Source organism: Aedes aegypti, chromosome 2 (genome assembly GCF_002204515.2).
Source record: "Aedes aegypti strain LVP_AGWG chromosome 2, AaegL5.0 Primary Assembly, whole genome shotgun sequence".
Classification (NCBI taxonomy): Eukaryota; Metazoa; Arthropoda; class Insecta; order Diptera; family Culicidae; genus Aedes; species Aedes aegypti.
In genome coordinates, this window is record NC_035108.1 from 112,568,189 (window position 1) to 112,578,254 (window position 10,066).

The following is a 10,066-nucleotide window of genomic DNA, read 5'->3' on the forward strand; positions in this document are numbered from 1 at the left end:
AAAAGTGAAATTTTTATTTTGACTTTGTGCACTAGCAGAAAGCTTAAAATAAGTAGATCAAAAATGTTTGGCAACTATTCCTCCAGGAGGCAAAAGGCCAGAAAGGGGGCGAAAAGGATAATATGATAGGAATAGGGTAACGACTGTTTATTCCGTTTTTAAACGTTAACAGTTGGCGCCAGCGGCAAAAAGTACAGGCAACAACCTTTCGAACATTCAGTTTTCTTTCACTGGCCGCCGAGCGATGACACTGTTGTTTGTATTCCACTCACTGATTGCGCTACGCTGGATTCTCAAATTTCTCAAACTTTCGACACAAGCGTATGGAAGAATGGTAGTCGGAAAACTGTCAAAACGTGTGGAAAATAATGAAAAACGTAATTTACTTGTAATTAGAAAACTGGATGAAAAATGTAGTGATTATAAATCAAGTGTAAAGTGAATACATAACTTTTTGTGTTTAGTTCATTTTCCGTGGTGCTTACTTTGCTCAGGATTTCGTTTTTACTACCACTGAAAAAGAGCCATCTATTGGCTTTTCAGTTTTGAATGTCGCCCTATTGAAACCAACGACTCATTTGTAGAAGACACTCATTTTAACGTTCGACGATTCGTTATCGTCATCATCGAAAAAAAGCAGTTTTTTCTGTTCAAACTAAAAATTATTCTATGAAAATTTGTTCACAGTGATTCGGTTGGAGAATAGAATACAGTGAAAACATTTTCGTGTAAATTATCTAGATTTTGAAAGAAAAACTGCTTATGAAAATTCCGAAATTCATGACGGATCCTGCCCCCTAAATAGGTGTCGTTTTGGTGGTTTAAAAGTTCGATTTTGCTTTTCGCTCATTCGATTCTAGATCAAATTATTGGTGTCCTCCCAAAATTTGGGCTTATTTGAAAAACTGATACTGCAAGAGCCCTTCAAAGTTTGTATGAAAAAATACTATGGAAAAGCAAGCAGTTCATTCAATCGATCATATTGTTTACGCCCATGTGCTCTAGAGGGTTAGAGCTACGCCGATACATTCGTCAGCTACAACTCTGCCGAATCGCAGATTTTAAAAGTCATCATCACACATGAAGAAGCAGAAAATCCAACGTACGAACTCTGCTATCACAAATTTCGCCGTTCGCAAAAGCTCGGGCACTTACACACTTAGAATCAAATGCCGAAGCTCGGCTTTCGGAAACCGAGATCCGCACAGCCGAGCGCTTCGGCATTGATCTCGGTTTACCATTTGTAACTGATAAACTCGATTTGTTCAAGAACTGGCATCTGATGTGTTTAACTGAAATTCTCGGTTAATTAAAACTGAAATATCAGCAAAAAATCAAAACAATCATTTTAGACGATACCGAGTATTCGGCTTTTTTATGTGGTAAAGATATTTTCAAATTTGGTTTTTGTTGGCGAGCCAAAGAAACTTTTAACGCAATTTCGACGATTGTAATAAATAATGCTTTAAATCACATTTTTACTGTTCCAACTTAATTAATTTGAAAGTAATGAATTTCGGAATTCCGGATCACTTGATACAAAAAAATCCAGTCATACTTCAATTCTAAAGCTTCGATTTTTAGCATGTCCGTGGCAGTAAAACCACTGTTGTCAATCTGCAAAATATCTCCTGATTTGGTCAAAGGGTACGATGTCCAATTTGGAGTTTGTCGTTCTACACGCGGTTGAAGGTATCAATTTTTTTGGAGTCTTTTACAAGTATTTCAGTGTAGTACTCGACTCCGGTTGCTCAGTAGGAAGTGGACAATTGGACAATCCTTAAGGATGTCGTTTCGAAGGCTTGTCATGATTTTTCCTATAGCCGAGTTTTGATACCGGATCGAAGTTCCTGTGGCGGATGTGAAGAAAGAAACAAGTTGTACTTCAATATTAATCACTGAACAAAGAGAAAAACTGTAACATAATCACTGCTGACATATTTTTTTTCGTTTCAGTACTTGTTTCATTTTAAAAAAACCTCACCAACAATATTTGTTGGGATTTGCCAAACTAATTGCACGGGATAATTTCCGAAATAATAATACCGGTAGGAACAAACCGGGACAAATGGGTATTACGTTCGTAATTGGAGTATTATTATATTCCTGGAATGGCATTTTACTTTAAATTAATCTACAATTTTATATGCCGATGTTACCATCAAAGATCAAACGGAGTTTAAACAATTTTTTTACCATTACTACTTACGTTTAGTCCCGCGTGCAGGGTCCACGGTAAGTTTGTACATAGGGTCAATGATAAAAATCGATGCTTGGCGCTGTCTATGCTATCTTCTGTGATCGTACATATATCTTGTACCGGAACAATATCGTGTAAATACTCAATTGGAACTACTTTTAACTATTTATAATTACCTTGCATGTATGTTTAGAGTAGCGTAGCTTTAGGTTAGAATGAATTCATTTAGTTTTAAGCCGGCACTACTGTAGAGAAATGGTTTTTCAATAACTTCAAGTAAGCACTAATTCAATAATAGTTTACCTATAAGTTGCCACGTTACAAATCACGTAAATATACAATAAAGTTATGTTTAGATTTAGTTAATTTCTTGGTTTGGCCACAAACATCTAATTTCAACGTGGGTTGTCTTCTGTTCGCTCTATGTTCCTACAATAACATATTGCCTATGACGTTCGGCCAACGTTCTAGAGAAAAGAGGGACTGTACTATACCTGGTTGGGCTGGTATGAGTGGGCCAGATTGTTGGATGGAAGATGCGCCAGCTACGCCAGGGGCGTACTCAACACTCCCCCCGGTACGGCCGGTTCCCTAAACGGCTTACAGTTCGTCGCGCCGTACATCCAACACCGCCAACTTGGCTACCGGACGCTCGAACACTCCGGTTGCAGTCTGTACGGTTGCGGCCCGGATTTGTTTGTCCTTTTGGTTGATGCTGGTTCCGATGGACCTTTCCCTTAGGCCAGCAGTTGCGAGGCAGCTTCGGATCGACGATCACAACGACGTCGCCAAATGGTGATTGGCTTCGTATCGGTGTACCATTTTGTTCTTCGCGTGATCTCCGGCAAGTACTCAGTAAGCCAACGTTTCCAAGAACAGGTTGGCTAGTTGTTGAGACATCTTCCAGGACCGCCGTAGAGTCCATTCCGGTGTCATCTAGGGTACATAATGGTTTCGTACCGTCGGATGTTCCCAGGAGAAATGATTAGGTGTGAGAGCGGTGCGGTATTCGTCGTCGACCGGACGTGAGTTAGGGGCCTTGAATTAACAGTTGCTTTCGATCTCCATTAGAAGGTTTCGTAGTACCTCATCGTTAGGCTTATGCGGAGGTCTAATTGCCATTAAGTTACGCTTCACGATACCGATCAAGCGTTCCCAACTGCCACCCATGTGTGGTGACGCTGGAGGGTTGAACTTCCCATGTAGTCTCAGTACCGAATTCTCTCATCATATGCTCCTGGTTAATCGTTGTTTGCCGCATCTCTCATTTCAACGAACTCGTTTCCGATGAAGCAAGTGCCGCGATCACTGTAGATCGTTTTGGGTGGTGCCTCGACGGTGCTGCAAAGTTGCGAAGACCCATGATGCACGAATCAGTACTCAAAGTGTACACCACTTCGATATGGATTGCACGCGTAGTCAGGCATGTAACCAGCATCCCCATCGTTTCTCCACGCGGCGTCCTACAACGACTTCGAGGGGGCCGAAATAGTCGACGCCAATATGGGTGAAGGGACGGGCGAATGCGTCGAGGTCGCTCTGAAGGCAAGGTCGGGCCATTATAGGTGGCTGCGGTGCGGCGCGGTAGTTTTTGCAGTGTTGGCAATTGTAACCGTACCTTGGCGTAGGCCACTCGTAGTCGCGGTATGCAGTAATCTTTGGCGGAGCTCATTTATAGCGGTTTGGTGGTTAAGGTGGTTATACTTTATAGTGATAGTGTGCGATAATAAGTTGGTGGTATGGTGGTCTCGTGGGAGGATAATTGGGTTCTTAGCGTCTTCGGGTGGCTTGACAACAGGGCGTCGATTCTTCCTCGCAATCCGCATCAATCCGTCATTATCCATCCAAGGAGAATAGTTTAAACAAGGAACTGGTTTTGGGAATGGGTTTCGACGGCTTCTGCAGAATTGCTATTTCGTCTGGGTAGGCTTCTTCGTTGAGCTTGACGAATCACGTAGCGTTCGGCGATTTGCTTTTCCTCCGTGGAAGGAGGCCCATGAATGGTGGACTTTCTTCTGGACCTTCAGACGACAGTTCGTAAACGAAACGGTGTACGAGTGCGGCTACTCTGATCATCCGCTTCCAGCTGGAGACGTTGATTGGTGGATCTGGTGCGGAGAAGTGAGTTAGCAGTGAAGGACGGAGTTCTGTTGATGTCTTGCTACCTTTCGTTGATTGGCACGGCCATAATTCTTCCGAATGCTGTAAAAAACTCTGGCCCGATGAACCACCTGGACTCTGGTGTCATGTCCGGAAATTTCTCCCCACTTCGTGCCTTCGTCAGCCTACGTTAAAGCTTGTCGGGACCCACCGCCATTGTTTTCTGGTCCGTAGCTTCCAGAATCTCGCCAACACGGCTGGCAACGAAAGGTGTGTAACGACGATGGTCCGAGTTTATCCAGCAGATCACATCCCTGGAGTCCGAGTGGAAAGAACTGCTTACTTGGAGTGATTGACAGAGATTCGGTGACCGTTTGGGAAAGTCGTGTACCGATAACAGCTGCCATTAGCTCAAGTCGCGGGATAGAGTGGTATCTCAAAAGGTGCTACTCTTGTTTGGCGGCAACTAAACGGCACCAAACGAAGCTATTCGCTCAAATCGTAGGTAGCATGCGGCAGCCATAGCGTTCTCGCTCGCGTCTACGAATGTGTGCAAGCTGAACGTCGTCGTACTCCGAAGAGGTTTGGGAGCAGAAGCATCGAGGTATCTGAACCTGTTCGACTTGAGGCAGCACTCGCAGCCAGCTGCACCATTTGGCAAAGGCATTGTCATCGATCTTGTCGTCCCATTGAATTCCACTGCGCCAGATTTCTTGAAGTAAGATCTTGAGGAACGATGAGGAATGGCGCGATGAGTCCAAGGGGGTCGAAGATCGTCATCAGAACCCGTAGAACTCTCTTTTCGTGGGCTGGCGGCGACCTTTCCCACAGATCACTATCATAACGGTTCCAGCCGACTTTGTAGGTGAACACGTCTGAAGCTGTGCACCACCACATCCCGAGCACCTTTTCCGTTCCCAATTCTGGCGAAAGGTCCAAGATTCTTCTCTTCCGCGTTGCTTCCACGTAGGGCTTCCAGGACGCGTTGAAGAGTTGCTGGTCCAATTACGTATTTTCGAACCCGCCCTGTGAGTGGACGCTACCTTACTTCTTTGGGCAAGTTCGACCTGCCCTCCTCCCTGTGTCCGACGCTTACCAACATATCGTCGACGTAGTGCCGTTTCTCGAGTAACGGCTCCACCCGCTGCAGGGTATGTTCTGGGGCGAAGCCGCTGAGCATTGAGGTTCATCGCATATTGGGGCACTGCTGGGAGAAAACAGGCCGCCGAATGTCATGACGCACATCACGCTAGAACCGCTTACCCGGGTTTCCAATCATCGTCCCCTCCCAGTAAAAACGTTGAACCCTGCTGGTCTTCTGGCCGGGATCCCGTACCTGGTGGAAAATTCCCGTAATGTCACCAGTCAGGGCCTATGGGACGTTCGCTGGAAACCGGATCAACACAGTGAACAACGACGAAAGATGATCGGGACCTTTCAGCAAGGCAGAATTCAGAGATACTCCGAATGCTTTGGCCGCAGCGTCCCATACGATCCTTACTTTCCCTGGTTTATTTGGGTTTGTCACTGGAAACACTGGGAGGTACCAAACGCGCTGTGTTTTCTGCCGCAATTCTTCGGATAACCTTCGTATGTAGCCTTTCTTCAGGTAGTCGGTCATTTTCTCCTTCAACGTTTTAGCCAATATTTCCTCCTTCATCATGCGCTTTTCAAGCACTGGAAACGTCGCTGGGCCATCGCTCGACTGTCCGGCAGGCGAACGGCTTCGTATCGCCAGAGTAGACCGGTTTCATAGCGTTCTCCTGTGAACTTAGTTAGCGACTGGAGAAGGGACTGCGCTCGTTGATCCTCGACGGAGAGAGGTGCTTCAGAAGGTTTCATGATCCCCAAGCTATCCAACGCAAAGTAGTCTTTGATAACTTGGTGTAGATCTTCGTCCGCTGGGCACTGATCCTCGCATGAACCGATGTGATAAACAGAGTGCACTGGGCTGGTTACATCTGTGGATCTTCCTCCACAAACTGTCCATCCTAGACGGGTCTTGATAGCGACGGGATCGTTCGGTTTGCCTTCGCGGCACTTGAGCGCAAGGCTGAGATGCTGGTTCTTAAGGCCAATGAGGATACGTGGCCGAACGCTGTGATATGATTCGATCGGCAGTCCCATTAGGTGAGGGTAAAGCGATGCGAGTTCTTCGGTGTCCATCGTCTGGTGCGGAAGCATAAGTTCATTCACAGTACGTGCACCGTTGATTGTGAAACTCTTAGCTCCTTTGTGTACACCAGCTATCTCGAGTTCGACGATCCGAGACTTTTTCTCTTGACGTTGCGTGCCACCGGTCCAGTGAAGACAAAGCGATCGCACTTCTCCATCTAGCTCTAGTTCATCGGCTAACTCTTCGTCGAGTAGCGTGAGATCCGAACCGTCGTCGAGGAAAGCGTGTGTACGGATCGATCTATACTTGCCGTGTAGCACAACCGGGAGATAGCGAAACAGTATGTCGCTCGATTTAGTCTGATGTGCGTGGCAACTATGCGTCGAAGGACCGGCTCCTGTCTTAGGAGGCTCCGTACCGTCCGTTGTCGTTGGGATCAATGCAGGAGATGACTGCGTTGTTGGTGAAGCGGGTGATTGTTGCTTTTGGTCTTTGTGCAGCAGCGCGTGGTGCTTGAACTGGCAACCATCCTTTCCGCAAAGCTTGGCTTGACACTCGCCGTTATGTCGGCTGAGACAACGACGACAGAGTCCGAATTCTCGTACCGTGGACCAGCGCGAATCGCGGGAAAACTCTAGAAACCGCTTGCACTTGTCGACCGCCTTGCAGGCTCCTTTGCAAACGAGACATTCTCCGTTGGCGTTCGAGCGCTTCCCACTTGAAGGATTTGGTGAACGAGATTCTGAAGGGGCGTTTTCGGAATGAGCATTGACGAAGGCATTTCCCTTCTTTGTTGTGCGACTCTCACTCCGGATTGGTCTGGAGTTTACTATGTTTGGGATTGTAACTGCACTAGCAGCTTCAGCGAGGGAGTATATCCAAGTGCTAAACGACGCTAAATTGACTCCCGGAAGTGCGATCCTGTACTGCGCCCAATTCAGCTTGATAGTTGGTGGAAGCTTGCTAACTAGCTGATGCAGGAGAGTAGAGTTGTACAGGTATTCATCCAAGCCGCAGGCATCCACAGTCGCGCAGAAGTTCTCGATACTGACGGCGAAATCCACCAGAGTTTCCAGTCTGTCTTCTCTAATGGCCGACAAAGCGTGGATTTTTTCGATCAGCGTATGAACAATGGCTTCTGGCTGCCCGAACATCATCTTCAAAGTCTTCAACACGCCGGTAACGTTGGCAGGATGAACTAATCGGCTCTTCACTGCTTCGAAGGCACGTCCTTTCAGACTTTTCTGCAATCGGAAGATGTTCTCGTCGTTTGTGAAGCCGCACATGGCCGTCGTGTTGTTGAATGTCGCTATGAATAGAGGCCAATCCTCGGGGTTGCCGGAAAACGGGGGCAGATCCTTGGAAACGGCCTGTCGCGCCGCTAGCTGCTTCTTGGTTAACGGACAGCGATCTTCATCATACTCCGGCAGGCAACTAGCATGCTGCGGAACTTCTCGGACGCCACTACGGTGTTCGTCTTCGAAGACTTGATTGGCAGCAGGCTGATACTGCGGTAATTCACGCTGCGCGCTACGGAGCGCTTCTTCGCCTGCTCTGGGTCGAAGGTTGACGACGGAATTGGCAGCAAGGTGGACGGGTTCAGGAACAAACGACCGCTGACTCGATTCTGCTCTAGGGAGCCATCTGCTTACGACGTCTGACTGGCTGTGCACATCTGATCCGCTTTCACTAGCCATCTGTTCCAAAAGTCTATATTTCTCCTCCAAGTAGAGGCGTTCTTGCTCCAACTTCCTCGAATTAAGAATTCGTTCTTCCTCCAACTTCTGCAGCTTCAGCTTGGCGATAGATTGCGACGATCTACTGGACGCATGACTTGACGTATGAGATGACACAGAATTAGCCTTGCGAACCGGTGGCTCAACGATCTTCGACGGATACTTGCTGCTATAATACTGTTGCTCACCGACTTCCAGCGCTGGCTCAATCTTCTTTGACGGAAACTTGTAGCTGTCCATCTGGGAATGCCCGTCCTTCGGAGGTACCGACTCCAACTTATCCTTAGGGAGCTTCTTGGTGGTCTTCTTCGGCTTCGTTTGGCTTGCTTTGATCGTGTTTGAGGTTTTTGGAGTTACCTGGACGCTTGGCTGAAGATGCGTTGAAGCGTTATTGTCCTCTGCAACGATTGATTTCTTCTTGGTACCTCCGTGAGAAGCAGCAACGCCGGCTGGATTCAACTGCAAATTGGCATTTTGTGTTGAGCTCTCGCAGCCAGCACAGCTCCACGGAACGTCTTCGATGGCTTGGGTGACTCCCACGCAGATAAAGTGAAACCACTTGAGACACTTATCACACCTCACCATTTGTTCGTTGTCCTCTCGACGGCAAACTCTACACGATTGACCGGGAAATGATGCTTCCGGTTCCACGGTTTCGTCGGTGACCACCACCCTTAAACCACCAGTTGCACCACCTTCAGTTATGCCACCAATCGCATTATTAGTTGCACCACCAATCGCACCACCATTCGCATCACTATCACCCCCACCGGCATTACTGCCTTTATTTGACCGACCGCGGCTCGACATGACCGAATTGACCGATTCGTTAATATAAACGAATATAATAAGATGTTGGGATTTGCCAACTAATTGCACGGGATAATTTCCGAAATAATAATACCGGTAGGAACAACCGGGACAATGGGTATTACGTTCGTAATTGGAGTATTATTATATTCCTGGAATGGCATTTTACTTAAATTAATCTACAATTTTATATGGCGATGTTACCATCAAAGATCAAACGGAGTTAAACAATTTTTTACCATTACTACTTACGTTTAGTCCCACTGTGCAGGGTCCACGGTAAGTTTGTACATAGGGTCAATGATAAAAATCGATGCTTGGCGCTGTCTATGCTATCTTCTGTGATCGTACATATATCTGTACCGGAACAATATCGTGTAAATACTCAATTGGAACTACTTTAACTATTTATAATTACCTTGCATGTATGTTTAGAGTAGCGTAGCTTTAGGTTAGAATGAATTCATTTAGTTTTAAGCCGGCACTACTGTAGAGAAATGGTTTTTCAATAACTTCAAGTAAGCACTAATTCAATAATAGTTTACCTATAAGTTGCCACGTTACAAATCAACGTAAATATACAATAAAGTTATGTTTAGATTTAGTTAATTTCTTGGTTTGCACAACATCTAATTCAACGTGGGTTGTCTTCTGTTCGCTCTATTGTTCCTACAATAACATATTGCCTATGACGTTCGGCCAACGTTCTAGAGAAAAGAGGGACTGTACTATACCTGGTTGGGCTGGTATGAGTGGGCCAGATTGTTGGATGGAAGATGCGCAGCTACGCCAGGGGCGTACTCAACAATATGTAGCCGTTGCTCCATGGTTAATCAGTTCATTCAGTTTATTTCATCAGATTAGATAGAAAGAGACCTATAAAACAGGTAAGGTTGAGGTACGCCAAAGCTAATTCAATTTTGAATTACCTCTACGCCATAAGCTAGTTAATCTGCCATAAAAAAGCTCATAAGCTCTCAAACGGCCATGAAGGAGTTCTCCGAAGGTCAAGGAAATTTAGAATCTCCGGAGAAAGTAGGGGAAAGAATGAGTCGCGGCCGAAGCCGAACTTGAGCGAGCATTCAACATAAACCGTGGCACTCC

General features: G+C 46.2%; 2 long non-coding RNA genes across 3 annotated transcripts; both read right to left on the minus strand.

Annotated features, from left to right (window-relative positions):
* Nucleotides 1–2,254: 2,254 nt before the first annotated feature.
* On the minus strand, nt 2,255–2,528 carry LOC110675285. Its single transcript, XR_002499333.1, has 3 exons — nt 2,504–2,528; nt 2,377–2,445; nt 2,255–2,313 (listed from the first exon to the last, which is right to left on the minus strand). It is a non-coding gene; the product is annotated as an uncharacterized LOC110675285 (long non-coding RNA).
* A 6,642-nt stretch (nt 2,529–9,170) lies between these two features.
* LOC110675927 lies at nt 9,171–9,781 on the minus strand. Of its 2 annotated transcripts, XR_002499926.1 has the most exons (4): nt 9,697–9,781; nt 9,508–9,631; nt 9,381–9,449; nt 9,171–9,319 (listed from the first exon to the last, which is right to left on the minus strand). It is a non-coding gene; the product is annotated as an uncharacterized LOC110675927 (long non-coding RNA). The 2 variants fall into 2 exon arrangements; XR_002499925.1 differs by having other exon boundaries at nt 9,508–9,766.
* Nucleotides 9,782–10,066: the final 285 nt, after the last annotated feature.